Below are 17,782 nucleotides of genomic sequence, written 5' to 3' on the forward strand. Positions count from 1 at the left end.
TTCCGACTTTATTTCTCTGCCTCCTTCCCTCTGACTCTATCTTTGTCTCTCACTCCCTCTCCTCTCTTTCTGTTGTTATTTGTCTGTCTTCTGTCCTCTCTTAGTTTCTTACTCTGTCTCACTTCCCCAGGTTCCTCTGTCTACCTCCCTTTCTCTCTCTTTCACTCACCCTCTCTAGTGGCCTTGGCACTAGATGGATTTCCCCACCTTGATTCTGCCACCCAATCTGGCAGGACATGTGCTTCCTTTTCCTTGTCACAAGCAACTGTGTCCTGTCTTGACAGCTTAAACAACAACAAAGTAGTTTGTGCCAACCTCTGGATGCTTAGGCCAACATGGTCTAGCTGACCTTCTGCAAGGGGAAGGGTTCACCCAGTTTGCCAAACCTGAGGCCCATGTGAGCACCAAGGCACCAAGGGGTCACCTGGCTTCTGTCACCCAGACAGAGGTCCCACCCATTCCCTGGAAACCCCTAGGAACAGGGATGCTAAAGCACATATCCTGCTGTTTGTTAATAGTGGGCAGGTGGGGGAGTTTCCTGGCTTGGCTTTGATGACTCTGAAAAGGTTAAATCATTATTAAATGTTTAGAGAATGCGAAGCTGGCACCCAGCCCTGTGTTTTCTGTAATATCAATTATTCCCGGAGAACACTGCTGCTTGTTGGGCTGGGAGGTACCAAGAAAGAGGGAAGTATCACCAGCTCACCTCTAAGCTGCAGAAACAATATTGCCAAGGTAAGAGACTATGTGGGTAATCCTGAGAAAGACTCAAGGGAAGGGAAGGGGAGGGATGACGGGATGACACTGACTAAGTAGGTGAGCCAGGAAGAACAGAGATGACGAGACGGCAGGTAACCCACAGAAGAGCTGTTGACTGTTCCCCTGAACTGATTAGACAGATGTCCAAGAAGCCCCTATTCTGTGAATGGTGCTTGTCTATAAACTACTGGACTGTCTTCACATCTCTGGGAAGAAAATGTAATTACTATTTTTGTCTCTAGAAATTTTGGTCCTGTGCACAACCACAATTCCCATCTGCATACATGTGTCTTTTTACCATGGATCTCCAGGTCAGACCTCTGCTCTGAATTCCAGAATTCTGACTCTATCAGCTTCTAGCTGTCTCCCCTCTATGATGTAACAAGAGCACTTCAGATTCAATATGCCTAAGACTAAACTAAAGTTCTCCCCACCCAAGCCTGGTCACTGCTGTCTCTCAGGAAATGGCCCCGACTGTCTGTTGTCCATATACTTTATAAAACCTGTTTTTTGTTTTTTGTTTTTTTTTGAGACAGAGTCTTACTCTGTCTCCCAGGCTGGAGTGCAGTGGCGCCATCTTGGCTCATTGCAAGCTCCACCTACCAGGTTCATGCCATTTTCCTGCCTCAGCCTCCCGAGTAGCTGGGACTACTGGCGTCCGCCACCACACCCAGCTAATTTTTTGTATTTTTAGTAGAGACGGGGTTTCACCATGTTAGCCAGGATGGTCTCGATCTCCTGACCTCGTGATCCACCCGCCTTGGCCTCCCAAAGTGCTGGCATTATAGGCATGTGCCACTGTGCCCAGCCACTTTATATAACTTTTAAAGCATAATCAAGAACATATAAAAATAAGATAGATATAACATATAAGATAAAAATGAACACTTTTACACTGTTGGCGGGATTGTAAACTAGTTCAACCATTATGGAAAACAGTATGGCGATTCCTCAAGGATCTAGAACTAGATGTACCATATGACCCAGCCATCCCATTACTGGGTATATACCCAAAGGATTATAAATTATGCTGCTATAAAGACACATGCACACGTATGTTTATTGCAGCACTATTCACAATAGCAAAGACTTGGAATCAACCCAAATGTCCATCAGTGACAGATTGGATTAAGAAAATGTGGCACATATACACCATGGAATACTATGCGGCCATAAAAAAGGATGAGTTTGTGTCCTTTGTAGGGACATGGATGCAGCTGGAAACCATCATTCTTAGCAAACTATCACAAGAACAGAAAACCAAACACCGCATGTTCTCACTCATAGGTGGGAACTGAACAATGAGATCACTTGGACTCAGGAAGGGGAACATCACACACCGGGGCCTATCATGGGGAGGGGGCAGGGGGGAGGGATTGCATTGGGAGTTATACCTGATGTAAATGACGAGTTGATGGGTGCAGCACAGCAACATGGCACAAGTATACATATGTAACAAACCTGCACGTTATGCACATGTACCCTACAACTTAAAGTATAATAATAATAAATAAATTTTTAAAAAAAGATAAAAATAAGATATTACATATGTATATTATGTATATACATATATTTATACATATTATATGTGTATTATACATATATAATACCTTGTAGATTTTATATGTATATTATACATATATCTTATACATATTATATATTACACATGTATATATATTACACATCTTATTCATCTTATATATGTATATATTTTATATCTTAAGTATAATATATTAAGCATAATATCTTATGTATAAGATATATGTATATAGATAAGATATAAAGTATATTATCTTCTCCCTGGCTTTATGCAAAAAGTAGCACAACACACACACAGAGTTCTACCTCACTTTCTTTTACTTAGCAATATGCCTTAGAGATTGTTTCATTTCAGTACACAAACTGATGCCTCATTTTTACAGCTGCATGGTGTTCCATTCTATGGGTCTTCCATAATTTAGGTAAATCAGTCACTGGTCAAAGTTCTCACCCTGTCCATTTCCTTCAACTCTTTAGCCAATCCTTCCCTAAGTCCAATCAATTTACCATCCAGCCATTTCTCTGAAACATCCTATCACTTCATCATCATGTCCACTTCAGCCCAGATGTGACAGTCTCATGGCCAAGCTCTCACTTGGACAAAGGCAACAGCTTCTGACTGATCTCTCTGCAATCAGCCCTCCATAGCCAGAGAGAACCTTCCAAACTCTGACCAAGGAGCCCCTTGCCTGCTCAGAACCCTTCAATTACTCTCAACATAATGACCCAGAAATCATCAAAAAGCCCTAGAAGGCATGCTCTGGCCACCTTCTTCTCTCTGCTTCAGTGCTGAATGTTTCCATGTTCCGTGAAAATATCACACTTCTTTTTGCACACATTACCCCTTTAATCTGGAAGACTTTCCACAACCTCTGAAATTCCATCCTCTGGCTATCATTTATTTTTCATGTAATTTCTGCACAGGCAAAACATTCACAGGATTCATAAATCCAAAGTCTAAACATCCACATCCATGCTCATGCTGCCATCTCATGCTGCCCACATCCACCCAATTCTCCCCATACCTTATCCCCACTTCCATATACTCCAAGAGATTTTTAAAGCATCTTCAAGTACCTATTCATATACATATTCTCTCCTTCCTGGCTTTACAGAAAAGGTTGCATACTATGCACGTAGATCTGCACCTTGTTCCCTCTAATTATTTAGCAATATAGCTTAGAGATCGTTTTACTTCAGTACATAAACTGATGCATCCTTTTTAGAGCTGTATAGTATTCCATTCTATAGATATCCCATAATTTATGTAAACTGTTCCCAAAGTGATAGGTACTAATATTTTTCTATTTCAAATAATACTGAGGACAATAATATTACACATTTCATTGCAAGCAGGTAGAGCTAGAAGAAAAATCCAAGAAAATAAACATTTGTTTAAAAGTTGATGTATTTGCAATTGTGATAAATGTTGCTTAAGTGCCCTTCATGAGGGTTTCAAATGACATTCTCACTCACGAGAGCCTGATAGCCACACTCTTACCAACAGATTGTTTTTCTTTTCTATCTGGTAGGTACAAATAGATTCTACCAGATATTTTTAAAGACATACAGATTTGATAATTAACCAGTGTGACGCTTGCATATGAGATTTGAGTGGCACACCAGGATATACAAATTGAGTTGGACTAAGGATGCCAAGACCTGGACAGCCCATGGCCAAGGGCATCAATGTGCCAGCAAACCTCTCTGTCATGCCAGTTAGAAAAATGCAATTTCAAGAAAAACATGTTTGTTTGTTTGTTTCTTGTTTTTGTGTTTTGTTTTGTTTTGTAACAGAGTTTCACTTTTGTTGCCCAGGCTGGAGTGCAGTGGTGTGATCTCGGCTCACTGCAACCTCTACCTCCCGGGTTCAAGTGATTCTCCTGCCTCAGTCTCCCGAGTAGCAGGGATTACAGGTGCTCACAATCACGACTGGATAATTTTTGTATTTTTAGTAGAGACGGGGTTTAGCCATTTTGGCCAAGCTGGTCTCAAATTCCTGACGTCAGGTGATCCACCCTCCTTGGCCTCCCAAAATGCTGGGATTACAGGCATGATCCACTGTGCCTGACTGGAAAACATGATTTTTATTCCAATTTTATAATTTTAAAAATGGCTTCTTAATCCAATTAACATAGGGGCATATTTGAAGACAGTGGAATTAGGTGGAGTGACCAATGAACGCAAGAAAAAAAAAGAGACTGGGAAGGACACATAGGCCTCGGTTATAAAGAAAAAAAGAAAAACAAAAGCTTTCCCCATGCTGTACATGCACAGGTGCAACTAATACTCAGCCACTTGACAGCATACAGAGTGGTTACCTGACAAGACAGGCTCAGGCAAGAGGCTTTGGGGTGACAATGAGACACAGCATAGACTGGAGACTCAGTCCTGCAACAAACCCCAAATCTAGCCTCAGCTGTGCAGCCTCATTCGAGGTGACCTGACCTCTCTCCATGACTCAATTCCTCTATTTGTAATATACAGGAGAATTTCTTAGAGTTGTTAGGAGAGCTGAATTAGATAAACTCTTGTAGAGCGCACAGCATTACCCCTGGCACACTGGAAACACTAAGATGGTATCTATTATTTCATAATAATTCTATTATAATTGTAACTATTATTATTGGATGGCATTAGAATGTGAGCCACAGGTCACTCATCAGTATAAGCTACGTGGGCCTTGGGTCAGACAGAACTGGGTCTTTTCCCGAGATGTAGCTTCATTAGTTGTTCTACTGGTGTGATTTTAATACTGTTCTCTTGCTTATCAAATGGGGCAAATAACTTTTATAAGGATGGTATGAGGTCAGAAAAACAGAATGCTCAGCACCCAAGAGACTCCTCAGTTAGTTACGGCTATCATTCCAAACATCAGCACCTAGCAGGAGGGGCTAGAAAACTGGAGTGTTTTATTTGTCGGTCTTTTTTTTTTCTCAGAGAACTTTATCTGGTTTTCCTCTGCAGTTTGGACACAGACACACCCTTCCAAAGAACAAGATCTGCTTTCCTTTACTGCTCAAGTGGATTCTCCAGGCCAAGTGGAATCCGCAGCTGTGGGCCCCAAGCCCTCCCCAGCCAGCTCCACGAGTCAAAGCTCTAATTCACTCTGAAAGGGCTTCAGCACCACCCCTGTGAGGTCCTTAAATGTTTTATGAGCTCCCTGAAATGCTCAGATAATTAAAAACACTTTCTTAATAGCTTGGCTTAATGAAACCAGGACTTTACGTTTTATTTGGAAAGAGTGAACATCCCAGTCACACTTATTAATATTTTTAAGAGTATGCCGAATTGTGTCCCGGGATGGAGGGAAATCATTGCTTCAAGGAGGGAAATGGGCTTTCCTGAGTTTCTGACAAGTCTTGAGCTTATTAGAGCTCATTACATCCAGGAAGCCTGAAAACCTAAATTAGCAATCACCACATATGATGTGGCAGGCTATTATTAAGGAGGCCACTTATTATAGAAACATGGAATTCTCAATTAAAAAGTAGTCCACCTAGGCCCCAAAGGTTCAAGAGTATTACCTGTGTCATCTAGGCAGTCACTTCAAAAGCTAGCTGAGAAGCAGGCTCCTATGAGAGCAACTTTTTCTGTCTTGTCCAATAAACATGATCCTCTTAGGAAAAAAATGCCAGAATCCAAACAGCTTGAATGTAAACCCAATTGGTTTGGAAGGATAGAGGTACCAGTGAGACAAGGATTCCAAATTGCAGTGACCACCTTGTCCCTAGAAAGAGCAGACTGTTTAGAGTCCAGTTCTTTCCAGCAGTGGCCACATGGTACCCCAGGATGGGCTTGGACTTCAAGGTCAGGTGCAGTGGTATGCCAGAGCCAGCCTGTACCAGCCAATGAGAGAAGACTGTGTGCATCTCCTCCCAACTCTACAGTCAATGGTGTCACGTTGACAGCTTGAAATCAGCCATGGTGGAGGTATTTACACCATGGAAATAGGCAGATACTACAAAAACCAGTGCTTTATTTTATCTTCAGGGAGCCAGGAGTTAAATATTACCCAGTACACCACTGGATGTAGGTTCAAATCGTGGTTGGACAATTGTGACTATGAGCAGGGATAGTTTATTTAACTTTCCTGAGCATTCATTTCTTTATTAAAATATGGAGATAAAACTCTTTCCATACACAGCTTTTTTGTTTTTTCTCCATGGCACTACCTCCACCTAACATTATAATAAATCTGTATCTGTTGATGTTGTTATTGTGCTTGTGGTTATGTCTTTCTCCGTAAAGCTTCCTTATTTATTCAAAAATGTGTACTGAGCACCTACTATGTCTCAGACACTATTCTAGGTACTTGGATACAGTAGTGACCAGAACAGACCAAAGTTTCTATTTTCATGGAATATACAAACCATAAATATAGTAAAGGGTATGTATCTCAGATGGTGATAAACACTACAAAAAAAAAGTAAGCTGGAGAATAGAGCATGTTAGGATCAGAAACGGGCATTGCAACTTTAACAAGGGTAGCCATGAGGACATGCTTTAGAAGGTTACATTGGAGAAAACTTCAAGAAATGATGAAGTGAGCCCAGTGGCCATACGGGAAGGAGCATCCCAGAGAGAGGGAAAGGGGAGCCAATGGGTGGGACTGTGACTAGAGTGTCTGAGGAATCCACAGAGACCACTGTGTTTGGAGTGGAGGGATAAAGGGCATGAGCCACAGGGGATGAGATAATAGCAGCAATGGGGTAGGATTTTATAAGGCATTCTGTAACCAACAGAACCTTCCGCAAGGATGAAATTGATCTCTGTAGGTGTACACACAACGGTAGCTACTAACCACAGGTGACTATGGGGCATTTGATATGTGGCTAGAGCAATTAAGGAAATAAATTTTTTATTTTATTTAATTTTAAATAATTTTCATGGAAAAAGCCACACTTGGCTGGTGGCTGCAGTTCGGGACAGTGCAGTCAGAGACCACTGTCAACATTTTTGTTGTTTGCCCTGGATGAGATGAAGAGCCACTGGGGAAACCCAACAAAACAGCCCTGGGATCTGCCTGACCTTATCAAGGCTTGCTCTGGCTGCTCTGTGAAGGAGAAATTGCAGGGGCAAGGCCAGTGGGGAAGCTGTGGCGACCATCCAGCAGGACATGCCAATGGCTCCATGACAGAAAGGATTGTATTTTGCTCTCTTCTCTATTTCTAGCACCTATAACATAGGAGGTATTTTAGCATATTTGGGGAGGGAGCTTTACGGATTTGGGGGACATTAAATAAGATCATTATTTGCTCATTTAGTGCAATTTTTTCTGTTTCGCCTAAAATTTATGGGTTGGCAATGACATGTGAACCATCTTATTTGTCAGGTATGCAAGTAAGAGACTGGCTGAGTCTGAATATTATTTGAAACAATAAGCATATCCCAAAGTTTATTCTACAGACATGGGTTTCATGGAATGTTAATGGGTACTCAACAGTACAAGATATACAAATAAATTCTACGATTAAGGAAGTATGGGAAATGCCAACTTAAGCAAAATAAAAGTTTCTTTACTGCAGTAAATATCAATGCCTTTCATATATTAATATAAATTGTGTCACTCCAACAGGACACAAACAGATAGGAAATATCTCCCAACTGTGTTTGCAATAAGGACCCTCATTTTTCCTTAGTTGGGTATCTAGTCCAGTGGATGTTCAACAGAGCACTCCTTAAGAAATATTGCATTTGCTGAGTCATGGAAAGAGAGACTGAACGCAGGCAGCCACCCCAGACATTCTATAACACATCACTCTGCTGTATTTTCTCTGTAGGACTTAACACTATCTCAAACTATCACCTTCACTCATGTGTTGACCTGCATATTCAACTATAACTTATGCAAGCAAGAAACCCAAGGGAGTGGAGGGGTCTTGTCTATCTGCTCACATGTGTACTCAGTCCTTAGCACAGCAGAAGGTGACAACAAAAACATTAACTGAAAGAATAGCCTGGAATCTACGATGACCAAGTCCTTAGGATTTTGTGGGACAACATTCTCCAAGCCCTGAGAGTGCAAAGGAGAATCCTGCGTAATCCCCACCTGCAAGCTTCTCATCATGAGTCTGAGATTAAATATAGATTTTTTTTTTCTACTTTAAGTTCCAGGATATATGTGCTGGACATGCAGGTTTGTTACATAGGTATACATGTCTGATGGTGATTTGCTACACCTATCAACCAGTCATCTTGGTTTTAAGCCCCACATGCATTAACTATTTGTCCTAATGCTCTCCCTCCCCTTGCTCCCCACCCACCGACAGGCCCCAGTGTGTGATGTTTCCCTCCCTGTGTCCGTGTGTTCTCATTGTTCAACTCCCACTTAAGAATGAGAACATGCGGTGTTTGGTTTTATGTTCCTGTGTTAGTTTGCTGAGAATGATGGCTTCCAGCTTCATCCATATCAAATATAGATGCTTTAAGGAGCAAACTGATGAGAAAGGATACAATAGGACAGTTAATGATCCCAGAAAAATGGTATAGGAATTCAGCCCCTGGAATTCTTTGGTCTGGATGGCCTAGGGGACTCTGGAGAAGGTGTAACTCAGCCCAAACTCTGCAGTGAGGAACAGAATGCTTCAGAGAGGCTAGGACAGGCCTGCCAGGCACAGCAAATGTTGTTTGCCCAGTACAGAGCAGAAACATGCACAGTGGACAAAGACCATTCTTCTTTGGTTGGTGAACTATAATCTCTCTGTCACCTCAGACTGTGTTCAACTCTCTTACAGATTAGGGGGTCAGAGGGGATCTGGGATGGTTGAATGAACAACAGTTCTAATAGCTAACATCAGTCAAGTGCATGTACTAAGCATTTGACCAGCATCATTTAATTCTGTATCCATCTCATTTAATTCTCCCAGCAATCCAAGGGACGGATATTACCCCTTTCTATTGATGAATAAGCTGAGTCTGAATTAAGAATCAAACAGTCTTAACCACCATGAAATATTGCCTCCTCAAATAATTAGATTGTCCTGAGTGGACAATGTTCATGTTTCAATAAGAACACAGTCAAAACACAGATACTGAAACAAACCCCAAGTTAGGACCTTAGAGGTAGAAGGACCACTCCATACTTGGCAGGAGTGTGGGAGCATTCAGGGAAATTTTCAAAGAGAAGTTAATGTTTCAGCAGCATATTAAGAAGGGATGGCTCTTCCCTTCGTGAATGGGGTGAAAGGGAGGGCATCATGAGAAGAGGCACAGCCGTGGTCAAAACAGGAAGACTGGAGGTGACATACATGTTCAGAATTGCAGGCAAAGTCCAAACTCCTTCAACTCATGTTTAAGGCACTGTTTGAATAGTCAAATCGATGTATGAAAAAGCAATGACTGCCAGACCTCTCAGGGGTCATACAAAATTATTTCTTCAGAGTGTCGTGGCAACAAAAAGCCAATTAAAGCCCCAGGAGTCAGTGACTGAGCACACAAAAAAACAAATCCTTCTGAGTCCACAACTCCCCTCCTCTGGTTCTTTCTCCTCCTTGATCATATTTAATTGGAAGAAGTGGCCATGAGTAAAGCAACCATGAGGGTTGAGTATCTCACTTATGATGGAACCCATAATAATTATTGACTGTACCTTCTATAATAAGCCCTATAATTTATTACTCCAGCTTTGCTTCCTGGGCTTCATATCAATACCTCTCATGTGCAGTGGTGGTAGGGGAATAAATGTCAAGTACTGAGCACAGACTTATTTAAAACTTTGTCCCTGAAATTTACTTTCACTGCAGTATATTTGCCGTAATTAGGAGGCCAAATAGCCCCTGGCTGGGATAAAAGATAGCACAAGAATGAGGAGAGAGACACAGCCCTGGTGAGAGGCTGACCTGTCTGGATGCCGGTCCTTCCACTTTTACCACTGCCTGACTTTTTTCCCATTTCTAAAATATAAGTCCTACCTTTCAGGGTTTTAGAGGAAATAAAAATTAATAATGCATATAAAGAACCTGACCCAAAACCTAGCATATACTAAGCAGTCAATACGTACTTATTTCCTTTGAATATCTACACTTTTAAGTCATTGTAGTGTGTGGGGCTGGATATCCATTGGCTTCTTTTGAGGGCCTGTCCCATGTTCTGCTCTGGGGTAGAAAAGATGAAGGGTACACAAGATGGAGAAGATATACCTTTGCCTATGGTGGGGCTTATGGTTTAGTTGAGAATGCAGGTTGTGTAGACATGTTGAAACCAGATAATGAGGATGGTTCTCATTTAAAAGTAGCTTCACAGTCTGTTTCAGTGCTAAAGGAGTTCAAAAGATGCATGATGAAAGGCTTCCAGAAGATGAGACTTAAAGAATCACTAGGATTTGGGATGGTAGAAAGTAGGGAAAATGAACACGATGAGCCAAAATCCTGGGTTGAGATGGTCTTCAGATGATTACAAAAATAGTAACTATTAGATCTGTTAATATTCAAGCACTGTTCCTCAATTTAGTAACAAAGTAGGCTCTAGAAAATTCTAGGAAGGCACAAATTTGGAATGTAAGCTTACAATTCCTCACACATCAAGGTGGTGTTTTGTTACTGGTCGAAACTCCCTTGATTGTAGATGCATGGGCATGATTCTCTGAGATGGTGCAATTAACCTTTGCATCTTCACATAAAGATCAGTCATTATAATGAGGCAAAAAACCTTAGTATGCTCTCTGGCTTCACTTCAAAATGATGCTCCAGCTCTCATTGGGGAAAGGTACCGAACATTTCGATGTTTCTTAATGTCCCTAAAGACCTGTCTATATTTAGAAAAGTTATGCCTGCATTTGTATATGACAGTATATGCAGAATTTGCTCATGTCATAATTTTATCTTCATTCATGGCTTTGCATGACTCTAAGAAGAATGCATGCTGAAGCAGAAAAGTCATCAGGCACTTCTGTGGTCTGGGTTTTGCTGAATGCAATGCTTAGTGAGAAACCACCCTGAGAAGAAAAGGTTGAAGAGACTGATTTACATGAAATGTGAACAGTGAAATATAATTCAGTCATAATCAGTTTATGCAGAATTAATGCCAAGTCAAAACAAAAACTGTTTTCTGTCATTCTACCTGAGCTCTTTGCATAGACCCATGCCAGCTAAATCCAGTTCTATTTATCCTGTTCTTGAGAGTCTCATTTAACAGGACACTACTCCACAACTCACTCTTGTGCCTGCTCTTTACAACTAACCAACCTCTAGCCTGAACACTCATTCTTGTTTAGTTGAGGCATAACAACTAAATAACAGGTGGTCACATGAACACCTGTCACCACTGCCTACCCATGCCCATTTTCCATAAACATAATCAGTTCGGTTATATCACTCTCTTCTAAGTTTTGAATTATCAGTACATTTCAAAAAGTTCTAGTTCCAATCATCATACTACATATTCTGGACAAAAGGGACCACCAAGAATTCAAAAATTATTTACTGAGCAGCTGCTATGTGCAACTGGCTCTCCTGGGGTTACAAAAATAAGGCAAGGTTTTTGGCTTCAAGAAGTTCAGTGTATTAAACCACACACCTATTTTCCATGTCCTTCAATGACCCTATTAGAGAATATTTATTTATTGACATACAATTTGAAAACAGAGCTGAATTCACTGAATGCCTATATCCAATGTGATATCTTGGGAAAACGACCTAATTCCTCTTTCTTTCCTTTCCCACCTGACAAACTCCCAGTCAGTGATCCTTCAAGAAGGAGCTCAAAGGATTTACTCAGCTTTGATAGACAAGAAAATGTTACTCCATCTTTTATGTCACACCTTGCAGAGCAGCCTTAGTTTCTCCATATAAACTGTTTTATTGATGCATCTACCTTCTTTATTAGACTTAAGCTCCTTAAATACTGGAACTTGACTTTTTCATTTCTACACCCTGGCATCTAGTTTAGTGCCTAATCCAGTACATACGTGCTGCCTGAGTATGATGAACAGGTTTAGTGCCTGATCCAATACACACTTGCTGCCTGAATATGATGAATAACTGAGTGTGATGATTGTTGTTGTAATATGTATATGCTCCTCTGAATGGAAATATGTATTTACTCCATTCTTTCAATGCAATTTGCATTCTTTATTGAGGTCCAGCCTAAAACCCATGGTCTTCAGATGATTACAAGAAAACTAACTATTAGATCTGTTAATATTCAATCATTGTTCCTCAATTTAGTAACAAAGTAGGCTTTGCTACTCAACCATACTCACTTCATCTGGGTATTTATCCAGAATTCTGGGGAGATACCAAAAAAAAGGCAGCAAGTAGGCCAAATCATTCATACAGACATGTTTGCATGTTTCTCTGGAATATGTCCTTTGTTTTTACTCATACCTATCCTATCTCTTTGAAGCAATGTTCTCCTCACTCTAAAACCTGTTGTTACTATTTTGCTCAATGAACCCATATTCTATTTTTTCTGATGTAAGCATGGCTACTACTGCTCTCTTTCATTTTCCCTTTACATAGAATATCTTTTTCCATCCCTACTCTTTCAGTCTGCCTGTGTCCCTATAGGTGAAGTGAGTCTCTTGTAGGCAGCATATAGTTAGGTCCTTTTTTTAAAAAAACATCCACTTTGGTCACTCTATCTTTTGACTACAGAGTTTAATTTACATTACAGGTAATTACTGATAGGTAAAGACTTACTAATGACATTTGTTGTTTTCTTGTTATTTTGTAGATCCTTTGAATAAACTCATGTTCTAAACTTCTGTTTGTCTGCTTGTTTGCTTACTTGTTTGAAGATCAAACTGCATTTATGAAGTAAAGACTTCCTTTTTCTGACTGGTACTCTGATCAGCATTAATAACCAAGATTACTGCTCTGAGTTAATAAAACTCCAATCCAAACAAAAAAATTAGCATATTATGGTTTGTTGGACTGTGTTACTTTTTTGTAGGTAACTTCTTAAGTGATTTGTGTTTGAAATACTAAGAATGATTTTAGAAACCCCAGTAATACTTTTGCAGATCCCTAGACGTTTCCAGACTTCATGAGTAACAGTGATCATGAGTAACACGATTGTCTGTCAATTACATGCCAGGTACCTTTCTTGTCCTAGCTCTGCCACCACTATGTGACCTTAGAAGTTATGTTCTTCCATGGCTGAGTACCAAATGTATAGAGACAGTATTCTCCTAAGAGTTATATAAATTCAATGAGATAATGAATAAACTCCTTCCCTAAAGTGCCCAGTACATACTTATGTCCATGGTCCTGCCCAATCATCAGTAGGTAGCTATTACTAATTTTTAGATTTTCTATGACCTGCTCTTTTTTCCAACTGTCTTGCTGCATAACTACCCACGGCATTTCAGAGTATGAAGTACTAGATTTTAAGGAAGACGTTTAATAGGATTGTGTCACAGGACTTAAGGCAGATAAGCTTGGGAGTTTTCATAAATCATGTAGATTTTAATTGGAAGCAGTGGTGTTTGCTATGGCTGGAAGACAAGAGGAGGAGTAGTTCATTACCTGAGTATGTCAGCCCTCATCCAGTGGGACTGAGAACTTGGAGAGAGGGCCAGCAGAGAGTTACCATCTATTACTTAGACTTAAGTAAATCAATTACTTGTTGATGAAGGCTCATGAGCAACCTATACCATGCTATGTTCATAAGCAGGATTACTGGTTGAGGCAGAACTGCTAAGGTAATATTGGAGTGATTTTCCCAGTGAAATGTGATATTCCAGTTCTCTCTTTGGCTCACACTGAAAGGCAGGATAAAATTTAAAAGTCCAGCAAATTAATACTCAACAATCCAGGTTTGTGGAAGTCTTGTGGGGAAGAAGTCATATCCTCCCAGATTTATTTTATTCCAGGTCTCCAGGATCCATCATAAATGGAATTTATAGCTGGCTCTAAGAAGTGATGAAACCCCATGCATTCCTGTTTTTGCCCTCACAATACTGTAGCTTCTCATGAGCCTCCTTCAACTTTGCCCCTTGTTCACTCATCTTCTCCCTCCAGAGGGCTGGCAGCCACCAGGTCACTGTTTTAGCAGTCTGTTTTCGATTGTTTTCAATCATTTCATGACCTGTGAATTGCCTGGGTTAGAAGCTACAGGTAGCACTAGTGAACAGTTCATGTAAGGAACCAAGACATGAAGAAAATATTTCCTCACGCACTGTTGGAATTCTAGGCCATGAACTTCATGCGATTCTAAAATGAGAGTATGATATGACATGTCAATATGCACATAACACTGGTTACCACTGACTATGAATCTCCTGGGGTGACCCATTCCATTGAGAATAAAGATTTCTTTCCCCAGTTTGCTTTGCCATTCTATTTCCAAGCTGTGTAACTGCAAATTTTAAGAACTGGCTTTAATTTCATTTTGTTGGAATACAGTCAGGATCGCTAGTACATTAAATATCTTTAGAGTCTTATTAATCTATTAAAAAAATCTTCACCAATGTATAACCAGTTTTAACTTGGAACAATTTTCACCCACATCTGTGTCCTTAGAAATCATTATTTACAAGTTATCCAACAGGCCTGGGAAAACAGAAGTTTTCTTTAAACAGTACGTCTTCAGAGAAGACATGTATTATATTTATATAATGAAGCGGTTGTCTGACTAGCTATATAACAACTCAGGTGTTTTTAAATAAGTAGAAAAAATGTAGCATGGCAACTTAATTCTGCTTCTGGAGCAGGTTGATAAATCTAACCAAACATCTTTATTTTTTACAGTACATTAAGGGAACATTTTTATTTAGTATAGTCATAGATCTTCACATTACTGGGAAGTGTGTTCTTATGTTGCTTTTTTGTCTTCAGAATTGCCTTAGGAAGACATTCTTTCACTGGGAGTTCTATTGATGTTATTCTGGGGGAGAAAGCTGTGCCCAAACTTGATTTGAATTAATTGAGGACTACAGAATGGTGTCTTCATGCCCCTCACTGCCAAAGGCTTTGTCTGCAGAAGAGGAGTTTTGCTTTTAAAAGGATAGCCAAGATTTTCAAAAATGGATGATGAATACATTGTTCGTCAAACTATTCTCACAACTTTTGTGTACTTTGAAATTTTCCATAATAAGTAGTTCTTTCAAAGGAATTGGCAATAAAAGGGGAAAAGGATATCTATGGGAAACCTATTAAAATTCATTTCCCATAGATACATTAGCATTCACTGTGTCCCAGACTCAGAACTAAGAAGTATAGAGTGGAAACAAGAAACTGTCCTCAAGAAACTCATTCTCTAGTTGAAGTAATTTTCAAGGAGTGAATGTTTCCATATCCTCAAAACTCATATGTTAAAGCCTAAATATCTCTATCTTCTCTCTCTTCTCTCTTCTCTCTCTCTCTCTGTGCCATCGAAGATACAGCAAGAAGGAAAGACAGCCATCTGCAAGCCACGAAGAAGGCCCTCATCAGACACTGAATCTGCTGATCTGCTTATGCCTTGATGTTGAATTTCTAGCCTCCAAAACTGTGAGAGAAAAAAATATTTCCTGTTTAAGCCATCAGTCTGTGCTATTTTGTTATAGCAGCCTGAACTGACTAAGACAATACTGTACATAAATCTGGAAACTACTCAGGCTATAAGAAACTAAATGGTGTTTAGTTTATCACCCCTGAAAGTTAAAGGGGTAATTTAACTGTGGGACTCTGGGAAAATTTTCTAGAGGAAGTGACTGAGTGAGTATTAAAACATGATCATGGCTTCAAAATTCCAAGGAGGGTATATGATATGGTTTGGCTATGTCCCCACCCAAATCTCATCTTGAATTGTAGCTCCCAAAATCCACACATGTCATGAGAGGAACCCTGTGGGAGGTAATTAAATCATGGGGACCAGTCTTTCCAGTGCTGTTCTCAGGATAGTGAAAAAGTCTCATGAGATCTGATGTTTATACAAGGGCAGTTGCCCTGCACAAGCTCTCTTGCCTGGCACCAGGTAAGATGTGTCTTTGCTCCTCCTTTGCCTCCCACCAAGATTGTGAGACCTCCCCAGCCATGTGGAACTATGAGTCCATTAAACCTCTTTTTCTTTATAAATTACCCAGTCTTGGGTATTCTTCATAACAGTCTGAAAATGGACTAATACAGTATGTTAGACCACAGAACACTATAAACATAGATAAAGAAAGATACAGAAATAAGGAGTGTTCCATGTTCCCTGACTCACAAAAGAACGATCTGGAGTGATTCTATTAGTAGGATTCACAGGGAAAGGTGAGCTAAAGGCACATTTCATCCAGAGAATTAAATTTCAAAATCAGGCATAAAAAATTTAACCTGAAGACTTAGAAACTCATTCAAGGAACAGGGTTAAAGACATGTCATGCTCCCAGTCTGCTTTTAAAAGAATAATGTTGCTAGTTATGGGAAATATGAATTGAAGAAGATAGACATTGAAGATATTAAAATATAAATACTTTTAATCTATCCATTTCTTTATCTAGGCTTAAGCATCAATATCTCCTGCATCGAAAATAAGCAATGTACTCTCCGGTTTCTTCACTTCTATTCTGACATTATAATCTGTTCCTCCCATTTAAGCTAGTGTGGTGAAGTATACTAAGAGCTCTCAATGAATCACACCTCCTTTTGTCCACAATCCTTTGTAATGTGACTTAGTTTCCCCTTCCATCAAGAATTAGAGACTATTTTCCTACCCCTGAATCTGGACTGGCTTTGTGAACATGCTTTGAGTGTGGCATAAGTAACACTGTGTGGCTTTTAAGGATAGGCCATTGGTAAAGCAAGCTGGGAAAATAAAGGTCTTGCAGTTTCTGATTTTGCTCTCATCAAATGCTCCAGTCACAATATATGAAAGCCAGAGCTAGACAACTGAACAATAAGAAACAGCATGAAGAGACAAACCCAGCCAACAGTTTGACGGTCACCTCTAATGACTCAGACTTGTGATTAGAACCATCCGGGACTCTCCAGCCCCTGACATGCTGCTGACTGACTGCATCCACATAACTAATCCCAGGTCACAGCAGCAGAAGAACCACCCAGCTGAGCCAAGCCAACACAGAGAATTTTTAAAAATACAATAAACTATTGTTTTAAACCATAAAGTTTTGTCATTTGCTACACAGATATAAATAACTGAAACAGAAATTGGTACCAGAAGTGGAATGTACCCACAACAAAATTTAAAACATGTGGCACTGGCTTTGAGACCAGTTAGTAAGCAGAGGCTTGGTTAAAAGTGAAGGGACTGTTGGAAGCTAAGAGAAGGGTAACTATGTTATATTGTGATAGAAATATTAGCAAAAATGTCATGTGCAGTAACGTGAAAGATAGAAATTGTACCTAATGAACTCATAGATCTGGCTAAAAGAATCACAAAACAGAAATTTGAAAGGACCAATTGATTTTACTAGCAGTGTCTGATAACGTAAAAGACAAAAAAAGAAGAAGAAAGGAACTATTTAGTTTTCAAGCAGAATTAGAAGAAAATACAGAAGACCAAGGACTTACTGAGTTAAACAAATAAAAATGCCATTCATTCCCAGTCTCTGCAACTG

General features: G+C 39.9%; 1 long non-coding RNA gene across 1 annotated transcript in view; it reads right to left on the bottom strand.

The window, feature by feature from the left end:
• LOC106995095 (uncharacterized) overlaps positions 1-17,782 on the bottom strand; it is a 397,441-nt gene that overhangs the window by 48,523 nt on the left and 331,136 nt on the right. The window lies entirely within an intron of this gene.

The sequence above is a fragment of the Macaca mulatta genome, chromosome 20 (assembly GCF_049350105.2).
Source record: "Macaca mulatta isolate MMU2019108-1 chromosome 20, T2T-MMU8v2.0, whole genome shotgun sequence".
Lineage (NCBI taxonomy): Eukaryota > Metazoa > Chordata > Mammalia > Primates > Cercopithecidae > Macaca > Macaca mulatta.